Raw genomic sequence first — 12,066 nt, 5'->3', positions numbered from 1 at the left:
TCGCTGTAGGTTTATAATTTCGTCTGCCGTGTGTTGTGTTAAAATCTGCGACTATTTCGTTTCTGCATCTTTCGGTGAATTTTTCTTAGGGATAGGGCAGTTACAATCGAATTTGACAGATTAATTTGAAATATGTCATAAAATTGAACGCCATTCCGAGTAATATCTTACAAAAAGTCTATGCCTTGTAAAAAGCCTTGTAAAAAGTCTATGAAAAATTCCAGAAAATTTGGTGAAATACAAAGTCCCTTAAAAGAATGAACTTAGCGATACCAGAAATCGTTAAAAAAAAAAAAAAAATACAAAATCGCCAGTGAGTCCAAAGGCATCGCGAACGTGCGCGCGGATCTCTTTCCACGAAATTACATTACGCAACCGGGAGATGCGCACGCGCACCACGTATAGGTAAACCCGATTATTCTCCCGTTTCAGACATTCGAGCTGCATCAAATGCTATATTATGCGTCGGCTAATAACGGAGTCCGGCAGATTTTTCGCTAAAAATCGCAGTACAAAACGGAACCTCCCTCTCCTTCTCTGTCTCGCCCTCTTTCCCTTTATTAATCCTGCCGGGAGTAACGATAACGTTCCGTGCGAAGTGTTCTCAAGTTAGGTCGATAGCGTCGTTAGAATTTGAAACGCAAATGAGAAACTCTCCTCGCCTCGATAACGTCGAAATCCCGGCAAAAATCACTTGGCGCTACGACGGTACCGGCGGGCCCTTCACGCGCGCGCACAGCGAAGGCTACGATTTTATTTCCTCAAGCGCAGCTTGCGATGCTTCGTAGACGCCTCCCCCTCCCCCTCCCCCACCTCCTCCAACGTCTCCTCCTTTTCTCCCGAGAACCCGGGGCCATTTCGCGTCTCGCAGCACCGTCATGTAAACGAGGATATTCCTCGTTGTAACAAGCTGTAACTAAACGCGTAAGGCGGAGGCGCGCATCGCGCGCAGCCACGGGTTGCGTCGGCCTGGTTTGAGCCTGGCCATTGGTTTAACGAGCGCGTAAAAGTTAAAACAGTAAGTGCCTCTTAAAAGCGCTTTTCCACCGTGGTTTCAAATGGCACGCATCACCGTATTTTATATCCTGTTTCCGCCCGCCCCTCCTCCTCTCTTCCTTCTCCTCCTCCTCATTCACCCGAACTTTCCTCGATATTCTATGCGCGAGCCTTACGATATGCCTTGGCGAAGTTGCGGCCGTTTAGCGTTCTTAGCGTCTCAGCTTCATGCGCCCGGCGGCGGAAATTAAGGAAAAACCTCGCGCCTCCACCGCGCCGCAAGTTCTCTCAGAACGAGGTATGAGACGCTCGAGAAATCTACTCGTACGTGCGATCGAGGCCTTCCCCGATTTGCCACTCACAAGTTCTCAATCTCGCACTCGAGGGATATTTTCTCGTTCTCTTTCACCAATTGGATAATCACAAATATAATTTTTAAATTCTTAGAAAAACTGCGAAAAGGGATCTTTATTTCCTTCAATTGTTGTCACCGCATTTTACTGATGTTTTCTGTCTTTAAATCTTTCTCGTGTCAGTACAGCTGGCATTCCGAGTTGCCGGAATAAATATTCATGCCAGCTGTGCTGGCATCCCGAGTGCAGAGGGTTAAGAAAATCTCTCGGCAAAGCTGTCAGTTGGATATATTCATAATATATTGATGCAGAGTATTAATTGAGCGTTAAACGGGATAGTGAGGCCCAAAGTAGGATAAAAATTTTGACTCGGGGTGTGCCCGCTTGCTCCCTCGCTGCAAAATTTCGCGCTCGGTAATACTAACGTTGCTCCGCGAATTTGCGTCTGCGAAAGGGAAAACGAAAGTTTGCGGCCGTTACATCCTCGGCCTTTCGCCGGCTAAATCGTAGTCGGAAGGGAGAAGAAGGCGAAGAAAAATGCTAGAGAAGGCGGAAAGCGAGATCTGGCGATGCGCCATTGCGATTTATTTATCTGTCCCCGTGCAAACTTGCCGAGCCGAAGAAAGCCGGGGCGGAAGCAGCTGGACAAACAAGGGGACAAAAATATTTTATTACGCGATTAAGCTCGATGATGACAATGTTTTTAGGGACGACAGGAACTTCGTTAAACGGGACTCTCGCAGTCGGGCGTATTAATCGATCAGTGACGCGATTGCCGTTGACGACAAACGGATTCATCAGCCGCGATCACGCGCGTCGACGCACCTCCGCAACTCACAAGCTGCATAATATTTACACGCGCGCGCTCCTTCTGTGACCTTCCCGAGCGCGAGCATAATTCCATCAGTCGGTTTCCCGTTCAACCAGACGCTCCTTAATTCGACTCGATGCTCCTTAATTCGCCACAATTTTCCCAGGCTTGGAGGAAATCGGCGACGTGACACGTGGCACGCGTCACGCGACGCGCGGCCTCGTAAAGACACCGGGGCTGTTCGTGAAACATTTATGCGATCATAAAGACAGTTCATAAAGTTTATACACGCGCGGATGTAGTCGCTAGGCCATCGCGCGCCGTAGACGCGCGACCAGAGTGTCCGCAAGGAGGCCGCGCGGCGCTTTTACAACTGGAAAAACTATTATCCGCTCGCCTTTTACCGCCGGGGGAGCCGTGCAACCACGCGCGCATTACATCTTTTATTATCCGTTACATATATTATTCCTGCGAGAAGAGGAATGAACCGAGCCGTACCGCGCGCGCGTATTTTCGCCGCGGTGATAATTACATGTCGCTATTAAACCGGCCGACGTCTTCTGAGCGATGGTGTCGAGTTGTTTAGTTGACAAAAGTACATATATATATATATATATATATGAATATATATATATATATATATATATGAATATATATATATATATATATATATATATATATATGTATATATGTATATATATATTGGCATGTAATCGGTTATTACATCGCGATGAACTCGATTTCTCGTAAAAACGGAAAATGGACGGACAAAGGGAATTCGCGGCGCGTTATCGTCGCCCTTTTCAGATGAGCCACGTCAAAGCGGAACGAATTGGCCCCGTAGCACGTCGTAACGGGCGTTTATAGTGCGCGGTGCTCCAATAATATAAATCCTCTTCGTTATCGGGTTAAATTTATTGGAGGATATTATCGTGCGTCGATTATCGCGATAACATCGCGGCGGCTTCCAAGTGCGGACTGTGTTCATTTGCGGCAAAAGGCCCCACGTGGCCGCGTAATACGACTATTTATTACAAAAAAAAACGTTATCGGCCGGTGATTCTTCGGCCGAGCAATTCGTTAACGTCACGACGATCGATTTTAATGGCACGGCTTGCGAAACTGACGTCTCGTCGAGGCTGATAAACGCGGAATACGCGAAATCTCGCGTTTAAGTTATGTGCATACATATTTTATTTTTCTGTCGTGTCTCGCGCGAGAAAAAACGTTCTAATGCGAAATAGTGTATTTGCGTTTGACATTAATCGACTTGACGCAATTAATTTCCACTTTTAAATCAAATTTAGTCCCGGATATTAGATTTCCGCGGTGTTATTTTCATGCGAAAATATTCCTCTCACGATATAGAAAAATCCAGGCAGAATCCAGGCGAACGATATTTAGAGGGTCGGGGGGAGGAGAGTCGTCGAGATCAAATCGTGACATTATACGTTGAAGGTAAAAATTTACTCGGAGGCTAGAGAGAGGTAGAGAGAGAGAGAGAGGGAGAGAGAGAGAGAGAGAGAGAGCTGCGCGGAGGTATACTTGAGCGAAAAGCTCTCTTGAAATAAATTGCCGAAAGAACTCATCTGCCGGACCGCCATTAAGCGGACCAAAGGAAGAAAAAGGGAAGAAAGTAAGAAAGTAAGAAAGAAGGAATGAAAGAAAGGGAAGAAGAAAGGAAGGAAATAATGCAGGGATATGTGTAAACCAGCAGGAAAAATAAAGCCGGGACGAACGAATTTCAGTCATTTTCTCTTGTCCCACGGACGTAATTGGAAACAGGCCCGGGAAAGATCGTCCCTATGTATCAACAGTTCGCCGGATAACCGGGCGTTCCCTTTCGCTTATCGGATAATTACGGGGATGGGTTCTTCTAGCTGCGGATTGGAATGAAGGCCGGGTTACTGTCGGAACGGGCTTCAGACGAGGATGAAGACGTAGAGCGCGGGTAGGAAGTGGGTCTGAAAGGGGGCGAGGGGGAGGGGGTGGGCTCGGTGTAGGAGGTGGAAGAAGAAGTCGTTACAAAAAGTCAAGTCGGATCAGGCCGAGGGTTGCACGATCGTGCAGGGGATGAAGGCGTTAGATTAGCGTGATCTCCAGTGATAACGTTCTACCCCATCTCCTCTTCCTCTTTGCCACCCCTTACCCACCCGCTAACTCTCACCACCGCCGCTGCTGCTACCACCACTACTACCATCACCACCACCACCACCACCACCTTCACCACCGCCATCGTGCGCACACTACCCTCTCCTTTTCTCTTTCTCTCTCCCCCTTGCCTTCGTCGACATCATCTCGGGGCGTCTGGCCGATTCCGGCGGACAGCATCTTAGCACGTTGTTACCGTGCAATTACTGACCCCCTAACGAGGAGGGTTGCGGGGATGCAACTTTTGAAAATCTCCTATTAGAAATAACGGCCCCTCAGAGCGAGAGCGTACGTGTTCCGAGCGCCTTGGCAAATTGGAATCTGCGCGGACGCGCGTTTATTTCCGGCAGCCGGGAGACTCTCGGAATGAATCGTCCGCGAGTCTCGAGTTCTATCGAGGGAACAAGGTACGATATTAATGTTCGCCAGGGAATTACGTTTGCTTACTTCGATAGCTAGGACTTGCCGGCGAAATTGTCGAAGTAGATGGTGCGACGCGAAAAAATTCCGACCGGGGAATAGAGATTTTTCCTTCCTCTCTTTTCCTTCTCTTTTTTTTCGCGCTTCCCCCTCCCCTCCCCTCCTCTTCCCCCCAACGTAGATGAACCTGGTGCGTGAGTATATTAAACTTTCGCGGGTTAAAACACCTCCTCTCGTTATCCTGCATTCACGAGGATCCGACTGGGAGTCATGGATCGAGCAGCTTCGAAGGATAAATAATAAAATGCGGTTATTAGAAACGCACAGAGGAATTGATGAACAATCGCGGGTCGATCGGCGCTAATTTAATCATCCCGGGGAAATAGTAATGAGTCGAATAGACAATAACTAGACATAGACGGTCTCGATTGGCTTTAACGCGCTCGAAAGCATTCGGCGGATGCGCTTTCTAACAATGCAAGGCAACGGGCAAAACAACGGTTATATACACCATTGAAGCGTCCATTGTGGTAGGTTAATGCGACTCGTAATCACTTCGGGATTGTTGCGCACCTCCACCATCGAAGATCGGTGATAAAGTCCGTTTGTATTTGTCTAATTAACCGCGGCCGCGTATTGTCGATTGCCATTTCGAGCGCAATTACGGCGCGGCGAAGACTTCGCAACCGCTCCGAGGATTGCTTCACGAGACCGCGTACGGGAGACGTACGGCAATCGGTTTTTCAGCGCAGCGAAGGTAGCGGTGGCTTAACGAACTTTCGTCGCAAACGAGTGGAATCTGTTTCAAGCGGAAAAAGAAGTCACGTTGCTTGAGGAGAATTAGAAAAATGTTTTCGCTTTCGGTACTTAAAATTTGGAAGAGGCGAATTATGCCTTGGATCCCGCGATGAAAATTCCGACGAAGCGATATAGCCCTCGATCATTCGGTCCATTAGCATGGTCGAGAGAGAAATAAATAAGGAGAAAATAAGGAGAGAACGCGTTTCCGCTCGAAATTGCGCGGAGCGTGTATTAAGAGAAACGCAATCTTCTCGTGCGATTTGCTGCAACGTGAACGGCGAAATAGCATTGGCGAAGTAGCATCGACGATTTTCAGTGGCCGCCGGACAATCGCCGAAAAATGCGAAGCAACGCGACGCGAGCGCGCGCGCGCGAGAGAGAGAGAGAGAGAGCAACCGGGAACAAGGACGAGGCGAGTTCCGGCGGAGGGCGAAATAAGAATAGAACGAACGGGAGAGAAAGATCTCGATAATGGTTGTCGACCGACGGTCAATTTAGACTTCAAAGGGTTGTTCGCTATAAAGGATATATAAGAAGAGGGGTCAAAGGGAGGACTGCGCCTTACCCCTTCCCTCCTGCCGAAGTGAATTCCGTCCTTGCGATGCCTACGAGCACCTGAGAGCATGAACGCGTTCCATTATTTTCCAATAAATTCCCAACACCGAAGGGGAAAGGAGAGACAACCTTCTCACCCTCACTCTCCCCCTCCCTCCCCCCCTCTCTCTCTCTCTCTCTCTCTCTCTCTCTGTTTTTCCCTTCTCGCTCGCGCAAGGTATCCCGCGAAGGTAGCGAGAGCGGCCCGGCCGCTCCTTTCTCCGTATCACGTGCACATACGAATCCGGTCCGAAGTTTTAAAGTGGTTTTAAAGTGTCATCGCGCACTCTCGAGTGGACGACGACAGTCCCACTCGGTTCATTTGGTCCGCCGTATCGGTAAACTATAATGAGACAAATGGATGTGGGAGCGAGGCATGCTCCGCGCACTCACGTCCCCGCCTGGCGGCGGCTGGATCTCTTTCTTCTCTTCTCCTTCGGTGCGCACATCTTCCCCTTCGGCCTCTCGGCCGACCCCTCTGTCGACCCCTCATCCTCCCTCCCTTTCTTTCTTTCTTTCTCCCCTTCTAACGCGATCACTTTTGTCTCCCGCTCGTCCCGTTCTTCCACGTATAAGCGACGACCCCTCGCTCCGCCGCGGGAACGAAGAGAGAATCAAAGTTGTAACTGCATGTGGCCTCTCTTTCCTCGCTCTCCGTCCCTTATTCCCCTCTTGCTTCTCGCCCACCGTCCCCTCTCATGAACACGTACTTTAGCCAAAGTTGCCTCGCCTCGTCGCGATAGATATAAATGAACTTGGTACTTTCAATCGTTTCCAGTTCTTTCCGAGTCTGCTCCGGAACACAGCACGTAAAGCCGCTTAGTTCATCTCTCTTACTTGATCCCGCTCTGCCTCCTCCCCCGCTTTCTTTCGCTCTCCCTCTCGCTGTCTCTCGATGCGTTTGCGATACTCGATACTTTCGACATAAATAAATAATCACTCCGCGGATGTGGAGCGTTACAACAACGGATGTACGTACTTGGACGCGCGCCCTACGTGCGTACGTCTTTTTGCGCGCGCAAATCGGATTTCCGCGAGTCAGTTTCGACGAATTTAAACCCCCCACCCCCACCCCCACCCCGCCAGCGCGCGCGGTATCTACGTGCGCGACGCAAGAGAACTCGGTAATAAAAGAGTTCTCCTTTAAGTTCACCAACACATCGGAGCGTGAATTAAATAAACTATAAAGTCAGATAAATGAAGACAAATGTTCCAATACTTTTAATACTTTATGATACGGAGCGCTTTTGTATTTTAATATTCGATAAAATCTCCTCTAAATACGCGCGATCAGGAGAAACTTTGCCGTATCCAGTTCTCCATATATTGAAGTTTGAACGGCGAGCCGAAAGTGACGTCCGCCGATCAATTTCATAGTATTGCAGTCGGACACTTTTGCTCACATGAGAAATCCGTCGGAATCGAATGACTTTCATTACCCGATTGATAGCCTGTCTCGGAAATACGTATTAATGTATTATCGATTCGGTACATAATCTATACTGTTCTATTTTCTCGATAGTATCCTATTGTGCGTTACAGTTCCGGCTGTATTCTCGGCTGTGTTGCCGGGGGTCTATAGGTCACGCGTGTTTCATCGCATTGAATCCCATCGAGTGATCAAAGCAATTAGCGAAACGCGGTAACGCTGATTGAACGCTCGCATCAATCAAATCACCAAACGAATTTAACGACTCCTCGTTCTGATTTTCATTCTTTGGCGCTCGACGCGCACGCTCGGTCGCGCAAAAATCTCGGGCGGATCAACGTCGGCGGACAATGCGATTTTTGGAGCCGCGGAAGAATTATTGTCGTGCGACACGTCTCGTTGCGACGAATAAATAATCTTTCGATTCTCTCGCGTGTAAAAATGGTGCGATAAGTGAGAGAGAGAGAGAGAGAGAGAGAGAGAGAGAGAGAGAGAGGGAGAGAGAGAGAGAGAGAGAGAGAGAGAGAGAGAGAGAGAGAGAGAGAGAGAGAGAGACAGCGAGAGGCGCGAACGAAGAAATGTAAAAGAGATAAAGTAACAGAGAGCGATAGTAGTTTAGGCGTGTCCCAAGAGATGGCGCTGCGAGTACCGCTCGGGAAGAGACGCGCGGCGCCATAGCGGTTCTCTTGGGCCGGAACGAGGAACGCGTGCGAGATCGTTGTGGAATAATTCGCCGAATATCTCGGAAACAGTTAATTAACGGCGATGTACGTTACGTTCGAAGCGAGAGGAGCGGCGAGCGACGAGCGACGTCCGGCGATGTTCCGCTGCGGCCAACTGCGAGTCCCTCGTGAGTCCTATCCTTGCTATCCTTACGTGTTTCCCTCTTTTTCGAGGTTACAATGCGTAACCTGCGTCACTATACAGAAACTTTCAATTTTAACGACAATGCAGACGATCCGGTTTGCAGCGCGGCGCGGCACGGGGCGCGGCTCTCCGAGAGTCTCTCGTCCAAGGTTGTAACGACGCCGCTAGATCCCCTTTTTCGTGAACAGATCGTATCCGAAGTCCAATTCCATCCTCCCCCGTTACAATCTCCCGGGAGCCAGAACTATATCTTGGCGTATTCACGTGCCGCGGCGGGTCTTACGCGACTACGATCGTATTGACCTCGATACCTCGAGCCTCCGAGAGCTCGGCCGATCGTCTTACATCATTTCGGAATTTCTCGAGCGACGCGAATTGCGTTTCGTATCGTACGAAAAGCAGGAAAAAATGGGGTGAATAAGAGGGGAGTGTGAGAGAGAGAGAGAGAGAGAGAGAGAGAGAGAGAGAGAGAGAGAGAGAGAAAGGAAAAAAACGGGAGGAAACGCGCTCACAATATCGCGTATCGTACAGTGAAAACTTTCAATCTGTTAATACGCGTGCTCTCCAAGTTGGAAAGCGGCCCTTCTCTCTTGTTTACCTCCTCATAATAAATTCCGAAACTTTCGCCCCGTCTCCTCCGCGATAACACGGGTTTTTTTTACGTGGGCAGATTGGATTATAAATATGTCTTGAGAGACTTGACGTTATATTATATTGTATGCCCGAAGGGCTATCATCACGGAGAACGCGATGTCCAGTTAATTAAGACTGAAGCAACTTCATGCTGCTTTCCTTTCCTCGCTGCCTCGACGCTCGAGAGGCCGATTGTAGGGGAAATAGTATTTCAATCTATCGCGGGAATTAAATCGGCTATATGATAATCCTCGATCGATCACTCACTTCAATCAAGCGTGATTGCACAGCAGAAAGAAAGAGAGAGAAGGAGAGATGGGGAAACAGAGAGGGGAGAAGAGACAGAGAGGTGGGGGGGGAGGGGGGGAGAGAAAGCGGAAAGAATCGGAGATACTCGGTAATTTCGCGGATTTGTGACTAGTATTTTGCGAAGTTCATTTCGCGTAGAACTGGTTCATTTGCTGCAACAACGGCGCGCGTGCGCGAGCGTTTCCACACAATCCTTTTTAATAGCGAAACGCACACACAGAGGTCGGCTATGCGATAGCTCGGTATTGATGCCGATGGATACGTGTGTATCCCCGTGCACGCGGTAACGTGGACAAGCAGTGTAAATTCTCTCGCGCTTCATCATCCTAGTATCGGCCGTGTTATGATACCCGGAAAAAAAAATGAATACATATTTGGCAATTTCCAGCTTGCGGGTTATATACAGCGCGGGGCCGAAAATAGCAGTGGGATAGAGAGCAAATATTTTGCTTGCAGGGCGTGAATTTCGTTTTATAGGAGGCGGTGAGGAGCGAGTTTTTTGCAGTCATATACTACGGGGCTCGTCATGGGTATGCACATATGCCTACGAGTTTGCTTTTATTAAAAGCCGAAGTCGCGGGCCGTGCATCTCTATCATTCAAATAGACTTTAACGAATAGTCCCGCCGTCGGTTTTTAATCCAACTAGTCCGGCTAAAAGAAGAGAACGAAAAAAAAAAATAGATCGAAAGGGAAGCTCCGGCGCACATCGATGGCACGTGAAACGTGAACAAGCAAAAATCACTAGCTTACCAACGTAGCCACGTGCATTCGGCGATCGCTATTGTGGGCTGTCTCTCTCTCTCTCTCTCTCTCTCTCTCTCTCTCTCTCTCTCTCCTCTCCTCTCTCTCTCTCTCTCTCTCTCTCTCTCTCTCTCTCTCTCTCTCTCTCTCTCTCTCTCTCTCTCTGTCTCTATCTCTCTCTCTCTATCTCTCTCTTTCTCCTGTTTTCTTTCTTTTTTTCTCCCGCTCTCTCTTCTTCTTTCTTTCTCTCTCGCATTATTTACGACGAAATAAATGTTTCCCGCGGAGGGAACGTCATTACGTATGCGACCGCGAGCACGGTAAATAATTAGGTCGCCCCGGCAACCCGCGCTACGGCAGGGGGGGAGATCAGAAGGCGAGCGGAGGGGGACCCGGCGAGGGGGTTCGCGAAATGGCGAAACAGCGAAGGCACGGTACGTTTTTGGGCGCACGGATCAGGATTCCCGGCAACGAGGGAAGGGGAGGGCGACAGATGCGTCGTCGCTGCAGGCACCCCCGCCCCCCGAATCGAAATGAACTTGGGACCGTTCGTCTCCCTTGTGCGCGCGTCTCCCTCCTTCTCATCCTCATCCCCAACGCCGCGTCGCGTCTCGCTCCGCGTTTTCTTCTTTCCCAGTGCGCGCGCTGTCGCTCCATTTCTCCATCCCTTTCATCCTTGTCTTTTTCCCACACCGGCTCTCTCGTCCTCTCCTTCTCTCGCCTCCACTCCCCCCTCCCCCCTCTCCCCTCTCTCTGTCTCTCTCGCACATGCTCGTTCTCCGGCGTCTCCCTTCGCCCTTCGGTCCGCGGTTCCGCCAGACCCGCGTTCGTACTCGGCCTGCCTAATATATGGCTTCTTGTAATTGCTCCGCGATAAATTAATACGATTTCGCACGCATGTGCCGCACGATATATAGGTCCATTGTTTCGGGGCGGCGAGCACCCTCGAGGAACGAAAGGGTACGAGCGCTTACACGCGTACTCCGCGATACTTACCGGCTCGTCCGGGACGTTCTTCTTTTTCCTTTTCCGTACGTCGATCTTGAAGAAGAGAAACACCTGCTCTCTCGTGCGCCGGCCGCGATTCAGAACGCGGCGCCGAGATGCGGTTAACGAGAACAATGAGGTACCCCTGTAATTTATCGCCCGCTACATAGACGTCCGCCCACGGTCAGCCCCGAAATCCTTGCGCGGCCCATGTAAAATATACTCGACAAGCCGAGAGGTCTTTCTCGTTGTAAATAACCCGCCGTCGATTACAAGTTGCGATTGGCGATTGAGGACGGGAGGGGGCGTAGGTGTGTAACGGCGGCGAGGGAGGGTGCACACGAGGGGTGCGATATCGCGCGCGCGCGAGATGGGGCGTGCGTGCGTGCGTGCGTGCCTGTTGTTGCAACAAAAATGCGCTAAACGCGCGGGGATCAATTAGCCGTGAACGAAATAATATCCCGAGGCTGGCGGCGGCGGCGGCAGGGAGGGGGTTTCACGTCGATGAAAGAGAACGCTGCGGGTAATAGACAAGATGTGTGAAAATGGGCATCATTACGCGCGATATGGAAAACGAGGGGGCGCACGTGCGTGAGCAGCGGCGATTATCAACATACGTATAGTTTAATGGTGGGTTTTAGCAAAAATTATCGGGCGGATAATTTCATGCGACCGACGGTGGGCTTGGCATTAATTATTCCGCTGCCCGCGCCGAGGCTACGTTGTCCGCCAAATTGCGAGGATAAATTAAAAAATAACAGTTTAGTTAGTTGTACCAACCATATGTGACGCGCGTGGATGTAACGTATGGTCGGCGGCTCTATTATCACAATTACGCGCGCACACACACACACACACGCGCGCGCACGCGCGCGCGTACTCGCGAAGGCATTAGCGTAATGCCCTCGCAGCGAGAAACAAATCATCCTCGACGGCGGAGAGCATCGATGACTTTCGCAGTTATAACGCGCG

The sequence above is a fragment of the Harpegnathos saltator genome, unplaced genomic scaffold (assembly GCF_003227715.2).
Source record: "Harpegnathos saltator strain DR-91 unplaced genomic scaffold, Hsal_v8.6 scaffold562, whole genome shotgun sequence".
NCBI classification, from domain to species: domain Eukaryota; kingdom Metazoa; phylum Arthropoda; class Insecta; order Hymenoptera; family Formicidae; genus Harpegnathos; species Harpegnathos saltator.
The sequence above is the reverse complement of the archived record's forward strand: the minus strand, read 5'-3'. Positions refer to the sequence as shown.